At 35.0% G+C, this 13,067-nt stretch overlaps 1 protein-coding gene and 1 pseudogene across 18 annotated transcripts in view; both read left to right on the plus strand.

Moving 5' to 3' along the window:
• The window catches only part of WDFY3 (WD repeat and FYVE domain containing 3), a 296,268-nt gene that overhangs the window by 77,524 nt on the left and 205,677 nt on the right, over positions 1-13,067 (plus strand). The window lies entirely within an intron of this gene.
• LOC112209064 (U6 spliceosomal RNA) lies at positions 2,378-2,478 on the plus strand (annotated as a pseudogene).

The raw sequence follows: 13,067 nt of genomic DNA on the forward strand, positions 1-13,067 counted from the left end.
ACCAGCTAGCCAAGAAAAAAAAAAAAAGCCCCAATTTTTAGTGTTTTCTGATTGCTGTGTTGCAAATATTCTCACCTTGGTTAGTCCCAAGCTATTTGTAGTTTGACAGCTGGATGTCCAAAATTTCTGAAAATTTAGCCATCGGCTCTCATAAGCTGGTACAAGCTGGATCTAACACACCGCTATTTAGTTTAGCTTCATTCAGCAAAAGGTAAGAACAGTAGATGAAAGCAGAAATATTTTGCATTTACATTTTAGTGGATATGCAAGAAAAAAACTTTATGGAACCTGAGTATCTTTTTTAAATCAAAAGTCATCATTTTGGAAAATAATATGAAAGTATATTATTTTATTCACAGAAGAATAAGGTTAATAGTTAAGTACTCTTGATATTGGAGTTTTTTTCTAAAGTTATTATCTCATTTTCTCATTAATAAAAGAATTGCTCAGAACTCATTAAATGACATAATACATTGCTGTGTTTAATTGCTAATAGTCACAATCATAGTTTACTATAATCTGGAACTTCTGGGCTTAAACAGTCCTCTCGCCTTGCCTTGGCCTTCCAAAGTGCTGGGATTACAGGCACGAGCCACCATGACTACCTCAACAATAGTTTTTTATTCGTATTTGCCTTTGACAAATTCTGCCAAGAAATGATTTCCTTAATATTCTGAATATTATTCTATATTAATATTGAGGCATGTGTTAGGATTGTGGCAGATTTGAATTAAAGATAGCGGGAAATCCTCAAAGGAAAAGAAAATGTAGTTACATGTATGTAACATTTCCCTTATGTGTCAGATGTATCTAGAGATGCTAAGAATTCTTTGCCAAGATACCGCTCATGAGTCATATTTCTTGTCACCAATCTGGTTACACCCTTGGTGGAAGATACACAAAGTAAACATGGGTTTTGTGGGTTTTTTCTTTTTTAATTCTTGGGGACAAAAATACTTGATCGTTTTGTCCAAATGTTTTAAGGAAGAACAAACAGTACTATCTTTGGTAGGAACAACCAGAAAATAAAATTGCCATTGCTTTCATAAGTAAAGGTATTTCATAAAGACAAAGAGCTTCCATTTAATAAAAGAGTACTGGATTTGGACTTATATGTCTTGAATTCAAATTTTAGCTAATGCTAGTTGTTGGATCTTTTTGGCAAGCTGCTTAAACTCTGAGCTTCCATATTTTAAATGTATAAAGTACGCATACCATTTTGTGGTAGGAAATAAATGAATAAATTTTTGTGAAAATACCTAGCATTGTACTTGGCTATGGATATTAAGGCTATATTTCCTGGACGAAAACTGACATAGAGGCAGGAAATGAGAGTTCCTTAGGGATTAACTCCAGCCTGAGCTGCTAATTACTGATGCTGTCCCCTTAGACTTAAAATGATTCAAGGAAAGAATGGCTGGTGTTTTACACTTGGAAATACTGATTACAAGCCAATGGGCAGAAACCAAGCTGCAAAAATCTGATTGGTTAGAATGGTCTTAGGATAGGCCAGTGAAATTCATTTGTTTTCTTCTGTAATTGACGATCTTTTAAAAATGTGCTTCTCTTTCCTAACACTCTTCTTCCCCACAGCCCCACCTCCCTGAAGCTAGATTAGGTTTCCCTGATGTACTTTTCCCCAGCCTTCCTGTGTTTCCCTGGTATAACATGCATAGCCTTTATCATTCTTCATAATCTTTGCTACCACTCAGTTTCTAAACTCCACAAGGTCAGAAATCATGTCTATCTTAAATGAATTGTCATTTCCTGGCACATGGTGTAAATGCCACATGTTCCAGGTTGTTGATATGTACCACTGTATCCCAAGCACCTACTCAGCATAATGGTTAATGTTTTATACATTATTAATGTTTCAGAATATTATAGTGTAAAAGTGATCATTCTGTACCATAATTTTCATCATATATTCATAAGAAGACTGAGAGATTATGCCAAAGTTGTGATGACTCCAAAATACTAATAGGAAATTGCTCTATTTTTATTAGAGGCAAATCTAGGGTATTGAACACTACCAGAACAGTGTTGGTATTCCCAGCATGACTTTTTGTTGTTGGAGACCATGGGTAGGTTTGTCTGAAGACTGGAAGAGACTCAGATTTATTTTGCTATTAAATGTTGTGCAATTTATTTAATATCTAATACCTATTGAAAAACCAGTTCCCTCCTTCCCTCCCTCCCTTCCTTCCTTCCCTCTCTAAATATTCCTACAAATACATATATTTTTCATGTTACTTGCTAAGCAGATGAAATTTATTTTAAGGAATTTTTTTTGTGTCAGAGGATTAAAAGGACCAAAATGACTGTGTTGATGATAAATAGCTAAGAATCACTTTAGAAAAAAATACATGTATCTGATTTAAACATGGTTCAATTGTGCTCACATTCGCAGCACAGAGAAGATTAGCATGGCTCCTGCACAAGGATGACATGCAAATTCGTGAAGCATTCCATTAAAGAAAAAAAAAAGAAGAAATAAACAAATAAATGTGGTTCAGTTGAGACTAACTTAAGAAATGAATTGGTTGGTATATAAGTATTTAATTTTAGTTGTTAATGTAAATATATTTTTATATAAAACAGTGATTTTTAGGGTTGAACTAAATTCAGAAGTATTGCAAAGTAATTATTAAAGACCTATAAATTTAATGAAGGACAGATACAACCATTTTAAAGTAGTTAATGTTGTCTTTTGTTAATATGTGTCCATGTAAAATGTTTGCTTTCTGTCCATGTATTTTTAATTTCCAAAAGTTACATTGTAATGTATTTCATCTTATTTTTAAATTTGTTTTACCCATCACTATGTTTCTAAGACGTGTCCAACTTAAATGGATCTGAAATATATACTTTTAAATAACTATATATAGTTGTATATCAACTTTGGTTTGCCTGTTCTTTTGCTCAGTGATGGACAACTTAAGTAGCTTCCAAAAAATTGCTTCCAATGAGAGAATTTCTTCAGAGAGTAGATGTAGAAGAGGAACGCAAGATTCCAAGTGATGCAAAATTGCCCTTTAGATCCAGTTCATTTTCTCACTAGTCATGTGTGTAGTTTCTGTCCACATGTCTAAGGACACAGCATTTTCCAGCTTTCTGATTGTTGCTAATCTATTAGGTGCAAAGTGGCATTTTGTTTCAATTTGTATTTCTCTGAATACTAATTAAATTAAAACACCTCTAACACCTCTGTGTTAAATGGCCTTCCAGATTCCTTGTTCATATTTTTTCGCCTTTTTTTCCAGTGGGATTGCTGTATTGTTTTTTTTGTTTTTTTTTTTTTTTTGCATTACTTGTAAATTCTATATTCTAATTCTTGTCAGTTTTGGATATTTTAAATATCTTCTATTGTGTTCTCTCTTTTTTTGTTGGCTTACAGTGTTCCTTTCTAAGCCAAAATATTTAATTTTGAAGTAATTACATTCATCATTTTATTTTTATATATGGTAAGTGATTTTGAATTTATCCTGTTAGAGTTCTTACGTGATTCATTTTACACACACACACACACACACACACACACACACACATATATATGTATGTATGTATATATTTGCCAGACGTGGTGGCTCACTCCTGTAATCCCAGCACTTAGGGAGGCCAAGGCGGGTGAATCACTTGAGGTCAGGAGTTCAAGACCAGCCTGGCCAACATGGTGGAACCCCCATCTCTACAAAAATACAAAAAAAAATTAGCCAGGCATGGTGGTGCACGCCTGTAATCCCAGCTACTCAGGAGGCTGAAACAGGAGAATTGCTTGAACCCAGGAGGCGGAGGGTGCAGTGAGCTGAGATCATGCACTTGCATTCCAGCCTGGGTGACAGAGTGAGACTTCACCTCAGACAACAACAACAACAAAGAATATGTATGTTCTTCTATTAGCTGTATAGTTTACCTTTCATACTTGGATCTTTAATCCATTTTGAACGCACCTCCATATGTGACTTTAGAGAGGAGTCTAGTTTAATTGTATTCTAAAATTAGTGAGTTAGTTTCTCAGTACCATTTACATGATTGTTATATACCGTTTTCTGTGACAATTATCATGTTTGGTTCTGATTAGATATATGGGTCTGCCTCTGAGATTTCTCACCTCTACCTTGGTGAGTTTGTTCTTATACCATTCTGCCACTGATTTTATTACCATGGTTTGGTAGGAGATTATTTTCAAAGTCTAAAAATTATATAATTTAATTTTCAAGTTTCATGATCATTGTTACCTGTTATGTTTCCTAAGTACATTTAAATTATGTTTAACACTTTTAACTAGTAACCATTATGATCCTTGAGATATATGTATTGTTAATTCTTGATCAATTTCGTTAATTGTAATTAAATGTAATTTCTTCAGGGTCTCTTTTTTCCCATGTTATTTAAGTGTTAGATTTTGCTTTTCAGGAGACATCTGGATTTGAAATTAAATGAGTTATTCTTTTCTCTGAAGTCTGAGAGTACAAGTGTATATATACTCTAAGTGTATATTAAATGGTATGAACATTTTTAAATTAGTCAAAAATTAAAAGCAAGTGAATATTAAAAAAAAAAACCTAGATCAATAATAAGTTTCACATTAGAAATAGGTTGCTTTAAAAAACAAGTCCAAATATTTTAAGTAATCAACACTGGTATAGCTCTCAATATTTTTGAATGACTTAATGTATGTTCTACTAGGAACATAAATATATGCATAAACCAAAATCAACTAAATGTCTTGGAGTGACTCAGTTTTGACCATAGAATGACTTTGTTTTGTGTAATTTCACAAAGAAAGAAAAACTAAAAAGTAATCTATAGCTTTTTGAGTCCCAAGTCTTTGCATTCTTTGTTCCCTACCTGAAAAATATTCTCAATTCAAATTGTAATTTTTAGCATGTAATTTTGAGACACCACAAACATACATATATATTTTATTTTGATCATTAAATAGAACGTTATGTCTGCTTTTTAGGGGTAGTTAGGTCTTTATATGGAAACATTTATTTCATGTAGTTTGTATTTTGTGTTTAAGCCACTGAATTCAAAAGCCTAGATATTGGAAATACAATAAGTAGATGAGAAACTTAATTTTAACCTCCAAATGCTAAACCTCCTAGCAAATATTTCAACTAGAAGATTTCAGTTGTACAGTCTTTCCCTTTTCCCCAGCTCTAGTTGAGGTGTTAATTGTAAAATGTAAAAGGAGACAAGTAGAATGAAAATAACAGCTAGGTATGCTTAATCCTTCAGTAATGATATAAAAGGCATTACTCTTTTAGATTGCTCTTCAAATAATATGAATTAGGTCTTATTATGGAATGTTATAAAAATAAATAAGCCTAGGAAATAGTTCCTCACTGCCAGAGGGGTTCTGTGCCAGTTTATTCAAGGTAGTAGTTTATGACATTGCTTTCCTTCTAAGAAGATGATGAGACTTACCAAGAAAAATATGGTAAACTGATTTACACTTGGAGAATTATTCACTTCAGTTACTTATTTCCCCAGAAATTAGAGAAGCCACATATTTCAAATATTGTCACTGTTTCAGATAGATTTACCTAATATATTAAAAAGCTAACTGATAAGAATAACATTTCTCTTCTGATTCTTCCCCAAAGGCATTTTTTAAAATAGGCTACATGTGATCAACAGAGAAATGATGTAATTAGGACATGTCTAATGATAGTAATCATTCTTACATTTTGATATGGTGGAAGGACAGATACACATAGTTTTTTGCTCTCCTTTTCGTCTACCCCTCCACTCTTCAACTCCTTTAGTGAGAATGTATTCCCCCAGCCATGAGAATATAAATACACCTTTATATTTCATTTGTAGACTATTTAATGCAAAAATTATAAGGGAGGCCAGGCACAGTGGCTCATGCCTATAATCCCAGCACTTTGTGAGGCCAAGGTGGGAGGATTGCTCTAGCCCAGAGTTTGACACCAACCTGGGCAACGTAGTGAGACCCCAACTCTACAAAAACTGAAAAAATGAGCCACATGTGCATACCTGTAGTCCCAGCTACTCAGGAGGCTGAGGTGAGAGGATCACTTGAGCCTAGGAGGTCGAGGCTTCAGTGAGCTCTGATCATGCCATGCATACCATCCTGGGTGACAGAATGACACTGTGTCTCAAAAAAAAAAAAAATGTAAGTGAAACAATAATACTCTGATTAACAAAGGGTATAAATCCCCTGACAAGTAATTTTTATGTCCCTGATAGTCATATTAGTATCACCTTTTATTTTAAAGTGTGTTTAGGAATTTCATAAGTTTCCTAATCTTTTTCATTTATATATCCCTAAAAAGTACATAAAGAGCAGATTATATATACATAATATACATATAATTTAAAATAATTTGAATAGAGGAATTTGTGGAAAAGATAAGTTAGGTGTGTCAGCAGGAAGAGTCTCTGCTTCATTCTATCCATCCATTTATCCATCCATTCATTAAGCATCTTCAGTGTGTCAGGTACTGTGCCAGCCACTAAAAGTTGAATATAAAGAAACAGATTACTGATGTCACGCCAGATTCATCTTCAAGGAGTCGTGGTGGAGCTGTGCACTTATTGGAGATACTCTCCATAAATCCTAACATGCTTTTATTATACCTGTGGTAGGGCGAGAAATAGCCTCAAATGGGACCAAACTAGAATATTGGCTGTTGACTGAGAGCCTTGATGTGGATACTCAGTGCTTGTTTTTCTAGGTGATGAGGATTATATGTGAATTTGGGATGAGCGGATATGAGATGATAGCACAGACATAACAGGCATTCTTACAGAGAGCAAAGAGCTGTCAAAAGGCATGACTTCAAGTCCCATTCATACTACTTACTAACAATGTTTTGAAGATTGCATGAGATAATGTTTCTCATGTCCTTATAATTGAGTATAAATACGACCATACGAATGTACATACTTTAAAACAGAAACAGAAAAGTAGATCTTAATAATAGATCTTAATAATCTTTTTTTTTTTGGAGACAGGGTCTCGTTCTCTCACCCAGGCTGGAGTACAGTGGCGCAATCTCAGCTCACTGCATCCTTCACGCACCCCTTGGGATCAAGCGATCCTCTTACCTCAACCTGGGACCTCAGATTTACAACACCATGCCTGGCTATTCTTTTGTATTTTGAGTAGAGGCGGGGTCTTGTTACGTTTCCCGGGCTGGTCTCGAACTCCTGAGCTCAAGCCATCAGCTTGCCTCGCCCTCCCAAAGTGTTGGGATTACAGGCGTGAGCCACTGCACCTGGCTTAACAATCTTTTTTTTTTTTTTAATGATTGTAACGATCATATTCTAGTTAGAGGCCAATTAGGTTGTTTCCTGGAAAACAAAGACATTTGAATTCAGCCCTCAAAATAAAAGCAATGTAATTTGACAGGCTGAGGAAAAGAGAAAAAGATTTGGTGAAAGGAAGAGTATTTGCCCAAGATATGGCCGTCTTTCTTGCAAAGTACTTTCAGAAATAACTGTATTGCTTTATTTGTTCATCTTTATGGTATATTTGATAGGTGAAGCAAGGGTAGTTTTTTTTCTTATTCTTTAGATTTAAGAAAATAATTCACAGGGAGATACGTTATTTGCTATCAAATAACCACAAATGAGTCTCATGTTCCCATGCAGTCTGTGAATGAAGAGAACAATACACAGATTGAAATAGAAGGATTAAAATAAAAGTATGTGATGTAATATTTAGCAATTGATGCGTATGTATGGTAAAAAATTACAAATCTTGAACAAGGCTATTAAATAGAAATCTTGAATAAGGCTATATTGAAAAACATCAATTGAGTGTATATGTGACAAACAATTGAAGAAGCTCAGTAAGACTTACCATCAGGTTGGGCACAGTGGGTCGTACCTGTAATCCCAGCAATCTGGGAGGCCGAGGAGGGCGGATCACTTAAGGTCAGGAGTTCAAGACCAGCCTGGTCAACATGGCGAAACCCCCTCTCTACTAAAAAATAAATAAATAAATTAGCTGGGCATGGTGGTGCATGCCTGTAATCCCAGCCACTCGAGAGGCTGAGGCATGAGAGTTGCTTGAACCCAGGAGGCAGAGGTTGCAGTGAGCCGAGATCCTGTCACTGCACTCCAGCCTGGGTAACAGAGCAAGACTCTGTCTCCAAAAAAACATATATATATATGTATGGTTCCCTTATTGAAAAAAACTTTTATTATTTTCAGGTTTTTACAATTTAATCAATGTTGCTTATGGATATTACTTTATACGTCTCCTTCTACATATATGTGAGTTTCTTTAGGGCATATACCTAACTGGAATTGCTGATTCGTATGATCTGTATATGGTCAGTTTTACTAGATAATTCCAACCAGATAATGCCAATCCATAAACACTGTTACTAACATTTATAACCCATTTGTTCACATCTTTACTAATTTGGTATTGTCACATTTGATTTTTGATATACAATAGTATATTGATGTCCTATTGCTCTTGTAACAAATCACCATGTTCTTACTCACTTGAAACATTACAAACTTAGTATCTTATAATTTTGGAGGTCAGAAGTCCAAAACTGGTCTTGCAGGGCTAAAATCAAGGTGTTCATAGAGCTGCATTCTTTCTGGACACTCTAGGGGAGAATCTGTTCCTTGCCTTTTTCATCTTCCAGTGGCTACCCTCATTCCTGGCTGATGTCCGTATCACTCCAACCTCTGCTTCCTGGTCACATCTCCTTCTCTCTCCTGACTCCTCCTTTGTGATTATTTCAAGCTTGCTCAAACAATACAGAATAATCTCCCCATTGCAAGGCCCTTTACTTAATCACATTTGCAAAGTCCTTTTGGCCACATAATGTAACATACAGGTTCTAGAGATTAGGATGTAGTAGAGACGTCTTTAGGGGCCATTATTCTGCCTCACACAGACGTTAACTTGTTGTTATGTTAATTTGCATTTCATTTATGACTAACAAGGTTGTGTAGTTTTTCATATTTTTGTGGCCATTCATGTTTCCTTTTCTGTGAAATGCCTATTTGTCTTTTGTCCATGTTTCTATTGGGTTGTTTGCCTTTCTCTCATTGACTTGAAGACATTCTTCGCATATTTTGAATGTAATGCTTTTTTGTTCATTATAGATGTTGCAAATATTTCTCTCCCAATTTCTAGCTTGTGTTTACTTTTTTTTTATTTTGATGTACAGAAGTTAATTTTGATAAGGCCAATTTTGTGTGTGTGTGTGTGTGTGTGTATGTATAATTTTTGTTTTGTTTCATTTTAAGACATTTCTTCCTTAACCGAGGTTGTACTTTCCAGCATTTTCTTCTAAACATTTTTAAATATTTGCTTTTCAAATTAATGTCTTCAGATGTCTTCAATTGCTGTGGTGACAAGAACATAGTGAATATAAGCTGCTGAAAGTAGAGCTAGTCGTGGCTGGAACAGAGAGAAATTCAAGTGGGTTGGGAGTGAGTTGATAAATATTTCTTTGAATCAATGATCAAGTTACTACTATATAGCTGTGTTCACATTGCTTTAAGATTAAGTACAGTCATGAACTACCTATGATAGGTAGCCATGTAGTAGAAAAATCTGTTATTTCAAACAAAGACCATCAAGGGTTTGAAATTGCATGGTGTGTCCAGGGAACAGCAGATAGGTGATGTGGTATGAGCATGGGATGAGGGGAGGGCTAGGGCAGAAGATACAGCTTCAAAATTAGGGACCCACCAGATTTTGAGCAGCCTTTTTATACCTTGCAAAAGTTTTGTCTCTAGTCCATTGCAGCCATTTTTGTCACTTTTAAGGAAGGTTGTATTCTGATCTGTTTGAAATTTTAGAAAAATGAATATAGCCACATTATTGGCAGAGTAAAAACTGAAGTTGGCATTCCCTTAGTTCCTTATATATAGTAGACACTTAAGGAATTAAATTTCAGCAATGCTATTGCAGTTGGGGATGCAAACACAGAGTGTGCAGTGCAGCCTTTTGGTTATTAGTGGTGAATTTTCAATCTTTTAAATGGATTTGACATTTAGTAACAGGCAGAAGTTATTTTAAGGAAGTTTTGAAACTAAAGCACATGAGTACACTGGGAAATTCCATTTTTGGTAACACGTGATGTATGATGATACTGATTTTAAGATGTAGCTTACAAAATGCTCTTAAAGCAATTTGTAGAGAGGAATTTTTTAAAGCATTTCGAACCATGTCAACATCATTATGTATACATAGCTTTCCAACATAACTAATTGGAAGAGCAAAATTCATTTGGATGTATAAATTTTGATATTTTGTGAAAAATGTAAAATAACAATAAAACTCCTCATTCTAATTAATCAATAGTATAATTAATCTGTGAAGAAGCCAACATCTATTTTACCATTATTATTTTTGTTGATATCATTGCTTTATTCATATTTTTTTCATTTGTGAGGTTTTACCAGTGTAATTCCGCACAATCTTTTGGCATTTGTCATTTTCCTTTGATCACTTTTAGGTCTTAACATACATTCCAGCCTCATTCAGTCATGATTTCTTATGACACTAGTGAGCTGTTTTCCTCTTTGGGATGTTCCTTGTCCTCAGTATGTTGTTGATGCTTGAATTTCCAGCGGAGGATTCTGGCTTATTGCCTTTTGTCATCATCTGTTTACCACCCAAACCTAACTCTCTGTTAGTAATTTTTTTCCTTCTGCCCCTGCCTTCTCTTAGATAGTTCTTATTTTCTGAATTTATATCAGTTTTAACTGAACATGTTTTAAAAAGTACATTATGGGGTACCCAACAATCTTAACAAAAATGGTCATTTTTGTTAGTTATGTAATTGATTTTAAACAAACCATAAAAAACAAAGTTGTCTTCTAAGTTTTCTTGTTTTAAAATAAACAGATAAGAAATTTAAAGAAAAAATTTGCCCCCTTTGGTCTATTTTAAATCACCTTAACTAATCCTTGAGCTGCCTCTAAATCATTTATCTTCTAAACTCTTATTCAGCACCGTTTACTCATTTATGAATCATTTTTTTGTCCATTTCTTATTTGTCAGGTACCATGTCAGGTATTCAGGAAAAAAAAGTTGAATAGGATATGACCTTTGCCTTCCATAATCTTACATTGTCTGGTGTTGAAAAAGACAGTCAAAACAACAGTTACATGATGTGATAAATGCAATGATAAAGATGTACACAGGATGCTATGGGAACCAAGAAGGCGAGGCATCTGTCAGACTGGGAGATTCAGGAATGCTTTCAGCCAGGCACAGTGGCTCACACCTTTAATTCCAACTCTTTAGGAAGCCAAGGTGGGAGGATCACTTGAGGCCTGGAGTTTGAGACCAGCCTGGGCTACATAGTGAGACCCCATCTCTATAAAAAAAAAAAAAAAAACAATTAGCTGGGAGTCTGAGGTGGGATGATGGTTTGAGCCCAGGAGATGGAGGCTGCAATGAGCCCTGATCACGTAACTGCACTCCAGCCTGGGCAACAGAATGAGAAAAACAACAACAAAGGAAAGCTGGAAAGCTTCTTAGAGGAGGGACAGTTGAGCTCAGATTTAAAGGATGATTCATAATCATCTGGATGTAGAAGAGCCAGAGGGGGAGAGCCCCCAGGAGAGGGCTCAGGGTGCGTGCAGGCAGAGCAAGGAGGCCTGCAGTAGACGGGTGTGGTTAAAGTAGAATAGTAGGGCATGAAGAACGTCAGGCCTATGCAGGGGCTAGATAATAAAGAGCCTTAAAATTTGTACTTAAAGTTATGAGAATCAATCATACATATATTCCCTCAGTTCTGCTATGTACCAGATACTTAGCTATATGTTAATGGATTTGGAGAGCATAGCCTTCTTTCAAGGAATTTATAGTTTGATGCAAGCTATTGATAATTTAATAGCATGAAATTATCTTTAAGCAAGTTGGTAACTTTTCAGTTTAGAACAAATGATTAATGTAATTTTTATCAGGAGATACGTAAGATGTCTTGCAAAAGCTTTCTTTAGGATGAGAACTAGGATACATAAATTGTAAGCTTAAACATTTTTTCATGTTGTAATATGTAAGTTTTTGTGAGGAACAGTAAAATACACACCCAGAACTCAGAATATCTGAACAGAAAATCTAGTGCTGTCACTTACCAGTTATATAACTCTATGTAAGTTTTTTTTTTTTTAACATTTATTATTCACCAACCACTTACTATGAACTAAGGATACAAACTTAAATAAGATTTGGTTCTCTTTATTGAGAAAATTATTGCTAATGGGAATAATTAACCATTTACTGGTAAATGTACATTACGGTAGAATAACAGTAATAATAGCCCTCTCTTACTGAGCACCTGTGCCAAATACTAATCTAAGTGCTTTCCATGTAATAAATTACCTAATTTCTACAAATAACACCATGAGTTAGGTTCTGATAATTATTCTTTTTTTCCAGATAAGGAATCTTACACACAGAACGTATCTGACTTGAGGTTAGTTAGTGAGTAATACAATTAATTGCAAAGCCTGTGTAACTAATATGTTATACTGTCTCTCTTAATGATGAATATTCTGTAACAGACTACAGGCATGCAGTACATAATGATATGTTGGTCAACAACAGACTGCATATACGATGGTGTTCCCAGAGACTATAATGAAGCTGGGAAATTCTTGTCACCTAGTGATGTCATAAGTGTTGTAATACCATAGCACAAAGCACAACTCACGTGTTCATGGTGATGCTGCTGTAAACAAGCCTTCTATGCTGCCAGTTGTATGAAAGTATAGCACATACAATTATGTATAGTATATAACAACATGCATATAAATCATGTAATACATGATAATAAATTACCATGTTACTGGTTTATGTAGTTACTATACTATACTTTTAATCTTTATTTTAGAGGATACTCCCACTTATAAAAAGAAAACTAACTGTAAGACAGCTTCAGGCAGGTCCTTCAGGAGGTACTCAGAAGAAGGCGTTGTTATCATAGGAGATAGCAGCTCCATATGGGTTATCGTCCCTGAAGACCTTCCAGTGAGACAAGATATGGAGGAGGAAGACAGTGATATTGATAATCTTGGCCCTGTGCAAGCCTTGGCTAATATGT

Source organism: Pan troglodytes, chromosome 3 (genome assembly GCF_028858775.2).
Source record: "Pan troglodytes isolate AG18354 chromosome 3, NHGRI_mPanTro3-v2.0_pri, whole genome shotgun sequence".
NCBI lineage: Eukaryota > Metazoa > Chordata > Mammalia > Primates > Hominidae > Pan > Pan troglodytes.